Source organism: Lepidochelys kempii, chromosome 25, assembly GCF_965140285.1.
Source record: "Lepidochelys kempii isolate rLepKem1 chromosome 25, rLepKem1.hap1, whole genome shotgun sequence".
NCBI classification, from domain to species: domain Eukaryota; kingdom Metazoa; phylum Chordata; order Testudines; family Cheloniidae; genus Lepidochelys; species Lepidochelys kempii.
The window spans coordinates 18,977,122-18,992,612 of NC_136404.1; positions in this window are offsets into that span (position 1 = coordinate 18,977,122).

The window sequence follows — 15,491 nt, forward strand, 5'->3', positions numbered from 1 at the left end:
GTTGCCTTCGTGATATCCCCACTGAATCCACATACACGCCCAACCCCCGCCCCCACCTGGCTCTCACACACACACACACTCCTTTTCTCCCTGAAAGATGGTAAATGTAGACAGCCTTGAGCACACAAGGTATATTCTTATCTGACCCAGCAACTGTACCCCCAAAACAATGAGCTTTTTCTTTGTTCATTGCTTACTTCCCTAGATGATTAATTTATCTTTTAACAACTTCTAATGGGGAACTCGGAGATAATCACATTCTCCTTTCATGTATTTAAAATTTTTCCTTCTTGATGTAAGATAATGTTATCTAAGTATAATGCTGTGACATGCATAAATGTGCATGTCATTTGTAAGACACTGATAAGAGAACTGTCCAAGCACTGGAAAACTGGAATTTCTCAATCACCACAAGAGTCACAATGAACAGCTTACATTCATAACGTCTTTGAAAAGTTATTTGCAGTGTTATTGTAGCTATGTTAGTCCCAGGATATGAGCGAGAATATAGGTGAGGTAACATTGTGCACTTATATTCATAACTCACCTAGACACCATGGACTTAACAGGGACTCTGCTTTTATAGCTTATTACAACAGTTTATAACATACCACGCTGCCTGATACCCTTAATTGCCCACTTCAAACCCTTTATGCACAACAGTCTAACCTGCAATTGCCCAATTCATTCCAAGTAACCACCTCCACCATGTGTCACCACGTCTGCTTAACAATCTTTCCCAACTTCTATTTAGTTCAAGCCATGTCTACATTACAGAATTAAGTCAACCTAACTTGTGTAGGCATACAGCCGCCACAGTAGTTACATCACTTGTGCATGCCTACACTTTGCTTCTTGCGTCAGCAGTGCTTGTATCGATTGTCCTGTTAGCGTGGGGCATTGTGGGAGGGCTCCTGAAAGCCAGTAACAGTCAACATAAGTAACGCCATGTCTACACTGACACTGTGTTGACCTAACTACATCGACCTTGACTCTATGCTGCTCATGAAGGTGTTTTTAAGGCTATGTCTACACTACAGTCTATGTTGACAAAACTATGGCACTTAGGGGAGTGAATATTCCATCTCCCTGAGTGACATAAGTTACACCTACGTAAGTGCTCATGTGCATAGCACTATTCCTGCCGACATAACTTATGCTGCTCCCAGGAGTGTTTTTTTATGCCAGTGGGAGAGCTCTCTGGTGCAGATATGGTGCAGCACTGTATGTACAGACATGGCCTAAATCGGCACAGTGGGGCATTTACGTCAGTGGGAGCATCATGTAAGCGTAGATACCTCCATAGTCAAGCCAAGGAAGCTGCCCTGCATCAACCTAACTCTGTAGCATAGACCAGACCGCAGAGACTCTGGTTCCTTCCCTACGCTTAAAGGAGAGCCCTGTGTTGCTCGAAAGCTTGTACCTTCCACTAACAGAAGTTGGTCTAATAAAAGATGTTTCCTCACTTACCTTATCTCTTTAGAAAGTCAAGGGGACACAAATTAACTGGTGCTGTACCTCTCTCAGAACTGCAAGATAAGTGATGCAGCCCACTGAACACTTTCCATGAAACTGCTTTTCAGAAAGCAAAGTGTTTTCAGATTTTTGACTGTAGCACTTCCTCTTGGGCAGCATCTTTCATGCTCCACATTACATTTGAGGTAGCACATCACCCCATAACATATCAAATGGGAAATTCAGAGAGATTAATTAACCCCTGAAATCCAGAATGGGAAATCATTTTCTAAAAGGGTGGGATGGTGGGGGATTAAGGACCTAGTTTATAGCCATAGAGTATATAGCTAGTTATTCCACAAACCGTAGATTCGCGCAGTTATGGAAGATTTGCAATGGCACTGCCAGAAGCTTGGGCATGTAACACAATAGAGTCAATCTTTGCTGACAGCTCCAATAAACCAGCCCCCCAAACCCCTAAAAATGAACAGGGAACCTTTCAGCACTCGCTTGTCTTGAGTCCTAATATGCTTCATCCTCTCCCCTGTGGAGATCTCAGTAGGTTGCAATTTCTCATATATATTTTAATGTTTTGTGACCTTACTTCTCAGATGGTTTATTACAACGGAGAAGCCATGGCTAACATGACAGCAATGCAAAGGCTAATCCTATCTCAACAGAGAGAGAAAGTTTACAGCCTGACCTCGTGGCTGGCCTGTGACTTAATACAATATGATAGATTGTCTTGGCAATTATTTTCTATAACAGAGGTTTGTTGTGTGACATTTCTACACACTAAGAAAATCACCTAGAAAATGGATTTCTGAACCCCAGAACTTTAGAAATAGGCAAGTACAACAGTCATCATTAAAGTCTGAGATAAAAATTTCCCCGTGTAGATCCGGTAAGGGAAAACAGCACTGAACCACATACAACTTGTTAGTAATTTTTGGTAAACACCAAAGCTTTTAATGGTGACTGCTGTGTTCAGTTACCGGCTACCTCATCTCTACAGAGACAGCTCAGTCATCTGGGGAACCATCTGCAACTCAACACTATTCTTGGGAAGTTATATTTCTAGGAATATTACTGAGAGGGGAAAATAGGGGCCTCAAAATTAGGGTGAACAAGTGTCCCTGGAACATTTTGAGGACTAGTCCTGGATGATTATATTGGCATTAGGGCTGATTCAGTCTAGTTCACTGTAAAGCTACTGTAGAGTCAGTTCCCAATTCCTTGCTACTGTACCGCTGACCTTCTCTTTATCAAAATTAAATGATGTATGTACAATGATCAGTGTGATGCAAACCACTGACAATGGGGACCCGTTCCAACAATTCCTCTCTGTAAAATGATAGAGGTGAAATTCATCCTTGTGCAAAGGACCAGCCAAAACAAAATTCAAGTAGGACTTAGCTATTGCATAGACCTGTTGCTAGGGTCTAGCACAGGGCTGAATTTCACCTTCTGTAAACAGGTTTCCCTGGTGACACATTTAAGAAGAAAAAACACATGACAACAATCCCTCTCTTTACTAGCACTGCTAATAATCTGGGCCTGAACAACTTCGGCATGGGTCCTTGGCACCATCTCCTGTACCCCTGCAGCCTATTCACGCGCTGTCAAAACCCACTGCACACCAGTTCGTTCTGTACCTGAGGAACGCTTGATACACTAGGTAGCAGTCACAGGGTCAATCTGAATACAGGGGCCTCCGTTTCATCTTTTCCTCAGGCTGGGTCACACAGCGGCTGCCTCATCCCCAATGCCACCCTGCCCTCGCCTCATGCAGCAGCACCGGACCCCTTCAGGAGCACTTAGGCCTCAGGTACCGCCAATGGGATGTGTGTGTGGACAGGTGTTAGCGGTTCTTTCTAATGGGGTTTAGAACGGGTCTGGAGAGCTCATGGTCCAGAGACCCCACAGTCCTGGCTCTTCTGGATGCTGCTTCATTTAAGAGCCTAGACACAGGCCTCCTTGCTCTGCTGGTGCGGGAATATGTTGCGACAGAGTCTTATGCAAGGAGTCCTTGGAACCCTACTAGAGATACGAGGCCTCGCTTCTCTCAGCCCTTCTTGTAAGGAGGCTTCCCATGCAGGTTGTTGGAGAAGATGGGATCTGAAGATCCCCTCAGCAAATGGTTCGCTCACGGCACCAGAGACAGTGACCAAAGGTGGCAGAGACCAAAGGTGAGGATGGGTGTTTGGCAGGGGTGTCTCTCCTGTCTGATCACAGGAGCAGAGAAAAAACTGGAGCGTAAGAAACTGTGCTTTTTTGTGTATTAATAGGTGAATTTTACTCAGAGCACTTAGCAGAGAGGAGGCTCAGATTCCTGTTGGAATCACTGCTAAGAATGAATGAGACATACTCCCAGGCCAACGAGACGCATGATGCTATAGTGCCATTAGCAGGTGCTACAGCCCAGCAGGCCAGTGACTTTCATCTCCCCTGGCAGCTTTGATTTGCCCCAGGCCAAAGGGAAACCAGCTTGGTCCTGCTTCCAGCAGGGGTTGGACTAGACGACCTCCTGAGGTCCCTTCCCACCCTGAGATTCTAGGATTCTAAGGGAGAGGCAAAGCAATCTTTTTCATGCATACCCTCCCCTGCACTCTTTGAAGACAGGCTATGCGCAATGGGGACCTTCCCACAAGCCTGGGGGCACAGAGAAAGGCTGGCTCTCTCCAAGGCTCAGTGCCACGCCAGGCATCTGCCATGGTGACTGGGTGCTTTGTGGCTGGCCCCTAGGGGCTGCCAGCCGGGGAACTCAGAACCAGCCTCAGACCCCATCATGTCTGCCCCTGAGTAACATCTGGCTGCAAACAGGCATTTCCCTAGGGAGCCCACACAGCTCCCACTGACTCTGGTGGGAATTGCAGGTGCTGGGGCACCACTGAGACTCTCCTCAGTGATGCAGAAGCCTGAATATCAACAGGGGGCCTCCCTGAAGAGATTGGCCAAAGATTTTAGTTTCCTTCCCATCCCGGACACCCAGCAACAAGCCCCACTCCTCAGAGGAGGCAGCAGAGACACCAACACACACATGGCAGCGACACAAAACAAGGTAGCAGAGTGCCCCCCATCCTCACCCCCCTCCAAAAAAACCCCATGGCAACAAGAGAGCACAGTGTCAGAAAAGAAAGTGGAATAAAACTGAGCTCATGGCAGAGCAGTTCCAGACCCTTGTTGCAGATTCATATGGGGCAGCTCCTCTTCAGCTGTAAAAGTCCCATGAAAACAATTCAGAGCATGGCCACGGCAGGAGCTGAGCTGAGTTGTGGGGCCCGGAGCGCCATGTCATGCACACAGGGACTTGCACAAACCCAGTTCCTATACATTCGTTAGCTGCAGTTCTGGAATGCATACTCCACAGCAATAGCAGCACCGTCCCATCTGGTTCCCACATGGAGAAGCCCACGCAGGGGCTGCGGGGTCTGGCAGGAGCTGGACCATGCCACACACAAATCTCGACAACTGCACTCTTGGCTCACTCAGGCCCTCCAATTTCTCAGGGTAGAAGCAGATTGTGGGCCCAGCCCCCTCACCTGTGGGTGCTGGCAGGCCCAGGAGAGGAAACAGACGGGCTTTCGCTGTGCACTGGATGCTCTCTGTTTGAGGCACTGCAGATGCAGCAGGCTACCATCTGCCACTCTCCAGTCCCCACTGCAGATCTGGGAAGGGAGCACAGGCCATACCTAGCCCTAGAGTTGCTCTGTGCATGTGTCAGGGGGTCACAGAATGGGCTAACAGGGTAGAAAGAGGACTGTCAAATAGCATTTAGCTTCGGCTTCCCCTGTGCCCTTTCACAGAACTGCACCAATGTCTTTAAGGGCACACAGCTCCAGACTGGGCCCTTAACTATTACAATAGTGACATGTGTTCTCTTTCCCTTTGCTTCACCGAAAACACATTAGCATAAAGGCAAGAATATGCTGGCCAAGGAGTTGGTGTTATCATAAACCCAAGCTATTTCAGATTATATGCCTTCACACATGACCTATCTGGAATGGCTTCACATCCAGAAGAAGGTTTTCAACGTATATTAGGTCACAAAACAATCTAGTTTTTCCATCCTGTGAACACTGTTCTACTGCAGCCTGAAAATGCTGAGGACTCTTTCTGGAGAGCTCTGCTGTGTTCCAGACTTCCTCTTCTCTGGGACACTGGAAACTAAGAATTACACTGGTCCTCCTTCCAAAAAGCCTCCATCTGAAGCCACTGATTTGACTCAAAAAAAAAAAAAATCAGATCAATCCCATCAGAACCGGGAATTCTTTTCAAAACGCTTGCTCCCTGGCAGCAAGATCCTTACCAAAAGGATTCACCTAGACAGCAGCAAATGGAGGATTCAACATAAAGTCTCACTGCAGAGTGAAACTATGTCAACTAGCTCTCTCTTACTCAGCAGGCCTGTTCCCTGTGGGCACTCGGTACTAGAAGAACTGATGATTTCTTTGAGGCACTACATTTTTAATTTTATTTTTTACATCACACCTGTTAGAGCCAATGCAGTTAAGAGAGACTGAGCTGGCTTCTGTTCCTTATGCATCCGCAGCACATTGTTCTCTAAGTTCTATGCGCAACGCTGGCCATTCATGCTACTACAGACTCACTGAATGCAGCAAGCTTTGAACACGGACTCCAAAGTTTCATTTGGCCCTTTGATGAATGTCTCTGATTGGTGGTGTAAGCCGAAGACTCAGCTTGACTTTCAGATCCTTGGAGGTAGGAGGGTTGTTGCAGTGCTGGTGTGCTCACAAACTGCTGCATTGCCACGGAACCAGCCAGCTTAGGTCAAAAACAGAGAGGCTAGGACCAAGATCAAAACATTCCTCTGTCTAAACAGCATTGTCCCAGCACCAGCAAGAGTAATGAACCCTGCTGGAGGCGAAGGAAGAGATTGAGCAGTTGGACAAGATGGGAGCTCCACTAGAGGCTGCAGTTCAGTCCCTAGATAACCAGCTGACAGATGCTTTAGAAATCCGACTCGATCGTGAATAAGGGAAGATCTGTCACTATTTGATAGTCATGTTTTATATGCAATTACTAGATTCCAGAGCTAGAAAGAGACCAGTTTTGATGGTCTAGTCTGACCTCCTGTACGACACAGGGCATAGAGCTCCCCCAAAATAATCCCTAAAGCAGATCTTTTACAAAAGCATCCAATCTTGATTTAAAACGTGAGAGTGATGGAGAATCCACCACAACCCAATACAGTGCACTGGCTTAAGAACGTGAGGCCTGCAGCTGCAACACATTCTGCAACTGGAAAAAAGATGGGACATTCCAGATCTCCAACAGGGAGTAGTTAGACACCTCCACGATCAGTGCAGTATAACAGCCCAGACAGTTCTTTATGGAGGGGACTTAAAAGTGCCACGTGGTTCCCAAGATGCAGGGAAAGCTGAAGAGTAATTAGGTTAGGCTGGACAAGCTTTGCCATAGCAAAAAAACACTCCCTCCACCCCATGAGTGAAGTGACTGGTCGAGCCATGAATCCAGTCAAATTCAAGGTCAGACTTAAACCTTTACAGCCCCAAAGAGCCTTACAGAGATTAACTCACCCTCACAACTCACTGGGGAGGAAAGTCAATACATTCACCCTACGTGAAGAATGAGGAAACTGGAGCAGAGTAGTTTAGTGATTCCTCAAGTCCATGCAGCAAGTCAATGGACAGAGCAGGGAGTGCCTGACTACCACTTGTTACTCTTCCCACAAGGCCCTACTGCTGGGAATGGTCTCCAACTCACTAGGCCAGTGGTTTTCAAACTTTTGTATTGGTGACCCCTTTCACACAGCAAACCAATGCATGCAACCTCCCCTTGTAAATTAAAAACACATTTTAAAAATATTTAACACCATTATAAATGCTGGGGGTGAAGCAGGATTTGAGGGTGGAGGCTGATAGCTCGTGACCCCCATGTAATAACCTTGCAACCCCCTGAGGGGTCACGACCCCCAGTTTGAGAACCTCTGCACTAGGCAAAACAGTGGAGAAGAGGCTGTTGAGAACATTCCTGCACCAGCCCCAGGGATGGGTGGCCTTGTTGGGAGCCAGTATGGATTGCTCGATCTCTATTTTTTTTATGATGGATTTTCTCTGAGACACACACTGCCAAGTTCACAAATTCTCCCTGTGCAACATACGCCCTGCTTTCCCTTTGGAGAATCAGGAACACCGTAGTTGGAGCCTGTAGTAGCTGACTGGAGTCCAGATGTTGCTGACAGGATATCTCTGCATAGGGTGCAGAATAGACTTCTCAGTCAGTAGGCCAGTAGCTGAGCATGCATGAGAGCTGACCATGGGAAATTCATCCCATCCCAAGACCCACAGAGCTAGTGCCAAGTCTCTTAATGCAAAAGATTTCACATCATGGGCTGACAGAGTTCCTTTCTTACCCTTCCTTCCGCCCGCACCCGTTCCGATAACTGACTACTCAGACATACAGCTATTGGTGGGAGAAAGCTAAGAGGATGAAGATCCTGTCGCCTTACGTACTAAGGAAAGAAGCCCCTGTGTTTTACTGTTAACACAGGAAATGCTGCCAAAATCTTTCTGGACAATCCCATTGTTCCATTAGCAAATATAGCCTTCGCTCAAGGTGAAAATGACAGAGGGCACCACCCATTGAATGGGAATCAAAGAAGCTAGAGAGGGAAGAGATCAAGGAGGTCACATCTAGTCCATTCCCTACTGTAGGACTGGCCTTCTTGTATCTTTACTAGTGCTTTCTCCAGCCTGGTTTTAAAATGTCACAAATGATGGTGCAATATTCAGCCTAAGTTCCATTGAATTCCTCCTTTGTTCTAATGTAATTGTTTCTATTTATACTGATTTAAATTTTTGCTCACTGAGAGCAGATAGGTGGCACAGAAAACTGCAATGTAACACAAACACCAAAGTACAGGACTTACCAGGCCACAGAGAGTTTCTAGCTAGGATGCCTTAATATCCAGAGGTTTGTTCCACAGCTAAGGAGGCACACAAGCATGCACAGACACTCAAGAGTCTTAGCAAACACTAATCCACCTCTACTTCCTGTTTCCATTACTGTTCTCACCTCCACCTTCTTTTGCCCATCTGGGTTGCTGTCCCCTACGGAATTATCACCACAAGATACCTTTTCATAGGGGGCTCAAATCCATCAATCCAGGCAACACATCTCCCCTGGCCATCACTTACAGTGCCAAAAAAGCACTGGTGTTATTATCTGGAATGCAATACTAGTCACAAAATGCTGGGTGTTTTCCAGACCCAGAAGAGGACCCAGAGAGCTCACAGTCAGAGAAAGGGTGGGAGGAGGGCCATGCAGTGCAAACAGAATGGGCAGAGGGACCACCTCTGATGGAAAACTGCTAGTGTGCCAGTTTTTTCGAATTGTTTACTACACAGAGGCTCCCCAGCCGCCCACCTACCTGTCAGTCATTAGCTAATCTAGGCTGTTTGTGCTTCCAGAGAGGTAAGACAGATGCCTCGGCACCGGAGTCTCCTCTCAGGAACGTGAAGTTTGTTCAGCCTAAACATTCTCCAGTCCCAGATTTACTGTTCATGTCCTAGAGCCAAATGGCGTTAGAGACAAAACAATGGGATAAACACCAGACAATATGTCCAGGGGAAAAACAAAACAGCAGCAGAAACCATGAAGCAGCTAAACAAACAGAGAATGCTACACCACAGGGCCCCTTCCATAAAGATTGTCCTTTGTTTTGCCAAGTTCTCTGGCTCTTCCAGGTGTGGCTCTAAGCAGAGATTGTTGTATTTAACCCTAGAGTATGGGGGGGGGGGGTGTGTGTGCAGGGCTGAACTGTGGTTTTCTATAACACTAGAGAATGACCTTGGGAAAACCAGCTCTGGATTGGCAAAGGGAATCCCTCTAACTCCGAGGCAAAGTAGCAGCTACCACTTTCCCCTGCACTCCAACTTCAACAGCAAACATGTGGCAGTTTAACAAGGGAACCAATTCCTGTTAAACCTCTGAAAATGCTTTCTTTAGCTGCTCTCCTTGCATTAAGATCCCACTGTTGAATCTGGAGTTCTGATTCTTCTCCACCTGAGGTTCAATTTCCCTCCTCCATTGGGGATTTACTGTCTAATGTATGAAGCCTGATTCAGTCACATTTATCTTTACAGGTTTCAGAGTAGCAGCCGTGTTAGTCTGTATTCGCAAAAAGAAAAAGAGTACTTTTGAGCATAAGCTTTCGTGAGCTACAGCTCACTTCATCGGATGCAATTTATCTTTACAGGGTTCCCGCCCACACCTTCCTTTTTGGTCTATTTCTACCGTAATTCAGGTGTCACAGAGATGCTTAGGATCTGCTCCACATACAAGTGAAATTTCATCACCAGCTAGGGAGTGCAGGATTGTGGGATGCTGTAGAAATACAGAGTCCATCAGATGAGTTACAGCACTTTGCAGCAACCAACAGCACATGATGTTACTGCTTCTGCAAGTTGTTGGCTTATTGCTAGAATGAAATGGAACTAATGTGTGTGTATCATTAGACATTGGAGGGATGCAATGCCACAGTACCGCATTCAAGACTTCTGGGCAGTAAACTATGTTCTGACCCCATCCCTTTTACAAGCTGCTAGAGTAACATTGTAATAGACTGATAGAATCTAAACATTTTTTTTGTAGGAGATAAAGGGACGAACTGATAAGTATTATGCAGGGTTTGGCCAGTCCCGTGGAAGGAAGGGAGCCTACACTTTGTGAGATGCTGCTGTTCAATGCACATAAATAGCCTTCCCACCTGTGTCATTCACTTCCCTCCTTTTGTTATGACCCCTTTGATGTGGCATCCTAAAATCAACAAAAGCATCTGGTGCTGGGGGTCATGTTTTCTCTCCAATTCGATGCTGAGGGCTCCAGCAGCACACTGTCCCAACTTACGCTAGGAAATATCCCCTTTGCATCCCACTCCTCTGTCATACTACCACAGTTGAGATGGGATTCCAAAAGAACGGGCATTTCTCTAGCAGTTGAGAAGCAATGAAGAATGAAGACTCACCTGTGTGAGGTATTATCCTGTATTTACAATGGCGGCAGAGCAGGGAAGGGAGTTGCCCAGAGCTACATGGTGAGTGAATGGCAGAGCCAAAAATAGAACTTTAGGCTCCTGTCTGTTGCTTTCACCATTTGACAAACTGCTCCTGCTGGCCCCAGTTTTGGCAGGGTGGACACAGCCCATGAGGTCTAGTACACAGAATCTTTGTACGGCATACCCAATGGAAAACACCCAGGACTAGCAAACTGCTTTACCACCCAGCCCTGGGAACCATTGTGTACAATGCTCACCTCTTGCTGTCTGTGGACCTGCTGACACCCACAGACCATTCACCCTAAGAAATCCACTAAACCATCTGTTCCAGCTGTGGCCTGAGGACACAGCTCTGAAACAGACATTAAAAAAGTCTCCACCAAGGGGTGCTGCCAACAGAGCTCAGACTGATTCACAGCCACTGTTGCTGCCAGGCCTGGAGGCTGCTGTGCTTATTGGCCTGACATGACCCAGGTCTCTAACAAAGGTTTTCACTTTACTGCCTGACAGCAGGTAGCCTGCCAAAACACCCAGCCTCTCCTGAAGAGAGAGACAGATCTGTGTCTGACAAATGCATCTCATTAGGACTTCCCACTGCCTTGGAGAAATCAAGAAATTCTCCATTAACTGCCTTTTGCTACCCTGTCTGTGACCAGGCCTCCTTAGAGTCTCCTGCTACAGAATGGGGCCGAGAGTCAAAGCAATAGCTTATGAACAACAGTCCTTGCATAAGTCATGAGTAAAATCATCATTCTGCCTATAAACTGTATCAAGGGCTTGTCTCTAGTCTGAATTCTTTACTTAGCAGGTGCTGGGAGTCTGGAACTTCTGGACTAGAAATCTTTCGTCATGGGTCAGTCTTAAGAGCTATAGACTGTGACTTGGCTAAGAGATGACTGAACTGAGAATACTGTAACAGTCTACCACTATTTGAAAGGTGTAAAAACTTAGGAGAAAGGAATTATTTAGGGTGGAGCATGGGATGAATTGAGGAGATAGAGACTTTAGGCTGAATATCAAGAAGAGGGCCCAATCCTGGCCAATGCTGTGCCCCTTTGCAGCACACTCAAGCAAAGAAAATGGGCCCTGAGAGCCCATGGTGTGGAGGAATCCTCAGCTGAAATAGGATCTCTGACTCCAGGATCCCCCTCTTCTGAAGACTGCTGGCAGGAAACTCTACTGAGTTCTCAAACTAGTGGGATTATTGAATTAATCTGAAACAAATGTAGGTCACAGCTGCCAATTAACACAACACAATGATCCTGCGAGTGGAATTCAACAGGTAATGATCTTTCCCTTGCAGCAGAGATAACCAGCATCCCAACATAGTTCTAGAGGCATAGTATTTTGGGGAAAGACATAAAATAAGAGAACCTAATCATGTGTGTTCACTCTAGAGCCCATGAAGAGCAAGTGTATCAGAGCTAGTTTTTGGGCCCCATTCCAGCTATGGGAGTTACATTCTAAATGTAGCCCCCAGCAATTTCTAAAGGACAGAGTAAATTAAGGTAGAAGGTGAGGAAGCTTGTGTTCCTGAATTGGTTGAATAGTTTAATGAGGACCAGTAGCTGCTGCTGGCTTGTGGAGCTACATGAAGCTAGCAGGAGCAAACAATTATATACTAACATGTATATAAATGTGAAGGGGTAAATTGTTACAAGACCGATTTAATGTGTAGCAGTTCACACCCTTCAAACACACTGAACAATAAGTCTATGTACAGGTAGTGATTTTCATGCTATAAACACCTTGAACTTCAGATCTAAGATATTAGAAATTAATAATTCTACTCTGAGGTCTTGCCATTCTGGCTACCAATTTAAAAAGGGGCCAGAAGATAGCAGCAACAGCCTGCTGACAGCAGAAATAACAGAAGTATGGTTTTACACATATCTGCACAACTGGCTGTGATAATGCAGTAAGACACTCCCCTCTTCTACTCCCAAGTGGAAAAGTTTTTGTGTTCTTGGTTTTTTTCAAGAATATAGTTTTATTTCAAGTATTAAGGGGGAGGAAATTATAGATAATGGTTAGGCAGCCAGAACTGCACCATATCATTCTGCCATCAAGAAGTGACTGAGTACTGCACGACAGATTCTGCTCTTATGGGATGATTGCAATGGGGGGATGGCTTTAGGCAAAATGGTAAACAACTAGGTGGGAAAAAAACAAATTTGTGAACAACAAATACTTCAGCTGCATAAGTTATGGTTTGATTTGACAACTTGGGGATCTGTCCAAGTGCAGTTAATGTTTCTCACAAATTAACTGCTTCAACTGTTCATGATAAATGCTGACTTAATTTTTGAGCAACCTATTACCTGCAATAAGCCTTGAGAGAAATGAAGGCAGGTGAGTATCTACAAGAAAATGTGTTCTTTACAGTCCAACCAGTAAGATTCATAACCTATTTATGAATTAATACAGGAGGCCAGTGTAGATCAAATTGTACAATCAAAAAATGCTTTTTAAATATAATCGTTAGCACCTCTCCCACGAAGGCAGTCTCTCACTTGCTTCTCTGAACAGACAGCCCCCAAAAAGTCAGTCACATTTTCCTACCAGCCTTGATGATTGTAGAGCGGGGTGGGCAAACTTTTTGGCCCAAGGGCCACATCAGGGTTGCAAAATGGTACGGAGGGCCGGGCAGGGAAGGCTGTGCCTCCCCAAACAGCCTGGCCCCCTCCCACTTCCCACCCCCTGACTGCCCCCCTCAGAACCTCCGACCCATACTGCTCCTTGTCCCCTGACCGCCCTCTCACAGAACCCCCCCAACCGCCTCCAGGACGCCACCTCCTATCCAACCAACCCCCCCCCCACTGCTCCCTGACCCCTATCCACACCCTTGCCCCTGACAGGCCCCCGGACCCATCCAACCCCCCACCCCACTCCTTGTCCCCTGACTGCCCCCTCCCGAGAACCCCGTCCCTAACTGCACCCCCGGACCCCACCCCCTATCTAACCCACCCTGTCCCCTGCCCTCCCAGGACACCCGACCCCCTATCCAACCCCCGCTACTCCCTGTCTCCTGACTGCACTGCCCCAAACCTCTGCCCCATCCAACCACTCTCTCCCCACCCCCTTACCATGCCACTCAGAGCAGCAGGACAGGCTTATTGGAAGGCCTGGGAGGTGTGGTGGGGAGGAGGGACAGCAGGGTAGGGCCTGGGGGCTAGCCTCCCCAGCTGGGAGCTCAGGGGCCGGGCAGGACGGTCCCGCCAGATGATGTGGCCCGTGGGCTGTAGTTTGCCCACCTCTGTTGTAGAGCATTATGCAACTATTCTCAGCAATCCTCCTGCTGAGAGAAACAGAACACAGCAGGCAGGAAGCACTGGTAACATGGCCACCTAGTGGTTCATAAAAGTGATCTCTTCTATTTCCTTCCCTTCCTCACAAATGATTTAAAAATACTTAAACACCAGACACACCTAACTAGTTATCACTAGCAACTGCACCTAGAAGAGCAATGCAAGTCCTGCCTAATTTTGAAGAACCATTTTCCAAGTTTCAGGGACAACTTAGAAGCCAAACGTTTCTCTATGTCTATTTTGCACATACATGAGTTTCTCTTTGCCTTGGGACCTGGACACTAGATTTTTCCTGGATGGAATGGATGCTTTTCAAGTACTCTCATTCTGAGCGGGCTCTAGATTCCACAGGCACAGCCTCTGTCCCCTACACACACACACACGTTACACCACAGTCACCCTCACTCTAACAAAGTATAACTTCAACAATACCACTCATCTGATTCTGGACACAGTAGCCCTTCACGACATCACGTAAACTCTTATCAACCCTATCAGGTTGTAATTGATTACCTTCTCTGTACATCACCACCCTACATCCTACAGAACGTGGATGCAAATACAGCCAGGACCAAAGTCGGCCTTGACATAAGTGGGTGCAAGTCTCACTGCACTTGATTGAGTTTCACCTGCTTACGGCAAGGCTAAAGTTGGCTCGCTTCAGCCCTGATCCTACAAGGAGAACAGCCCAGGCTGAGCCCCATCACCCACGCAGGCCTAATGGGGCTCCCGTGCAGTACCCATATCACTAAAGGATCAGAGCCTAGATATACAATCACAGACTATCAGGGTTGGAAGGGACCTCAGGAGGTCAACTAGTCCAACCCCCTGCTCAAAGCAGGGCCAACCCCAACTAACTCATCCCAGCCAGGGCTTTGTCAAACCTGACCGTAAAAACCTTAAAGGAAGGAGATTCCATCACCGCCCTAGGTAACGCATTCCAGTGCTTCACCACCCTTCTAGTGAAAATTTTTTTCCTAATATCCAACCTAAACATCCCCCACTGCAACTTGAGACCATTACTCCTTGTTCTGTCATCTGCTACCACTGAACAGTCTAGATCCATCCTCTTTGGAACCCCCTTTCAGGTAGTTGAACACAGCTATCAAATCCCCCCTCATTCTTCTCTTCTGCAGACTAAACAATCCCAGTTCCCTCAGCCTCTCCTCATAACTCATGTGTTCCAGTCACCAATGTCGAATAGAGGGGAACGATCACGTCCCTCGATCTGCTGGCAATGCCCCTACTTATACATCCCAAAATGCCATTAGCCTTCTTGGCAACAAGAGCACACTGTTGACTCATATCCAGCTTCTTGTCCACTGTAACCCCTAGGTCCTTTTCTGCAGAACTGCTGCCGAGCCATTCGGTCCCTAGTCTGTAGCGGTGCATGGGATTCTTCCGTCCTAAGTGCAGGACTCTGCACTTGTTCTTGCTAATCCTCATCTCATTTCTTTTGGCCCAATCCTCTAATTTGTCTAGGTCCCTCTGTATCCTATCCCTACCCTCCAGTGTATCTACCACTCCTCCCAGTTTAGTGTCATCTGCAAACTTGCTGAGGGTGCAATCCACGCCATCCTCCAGATCATTAATGAAGATACTGAACAAAACCAGCCCCAGGACTGACCCTTGGGGCACACCGCTTGACACCAGCTGCCAACTAGGCATGGAGCCATTGACGACTACCC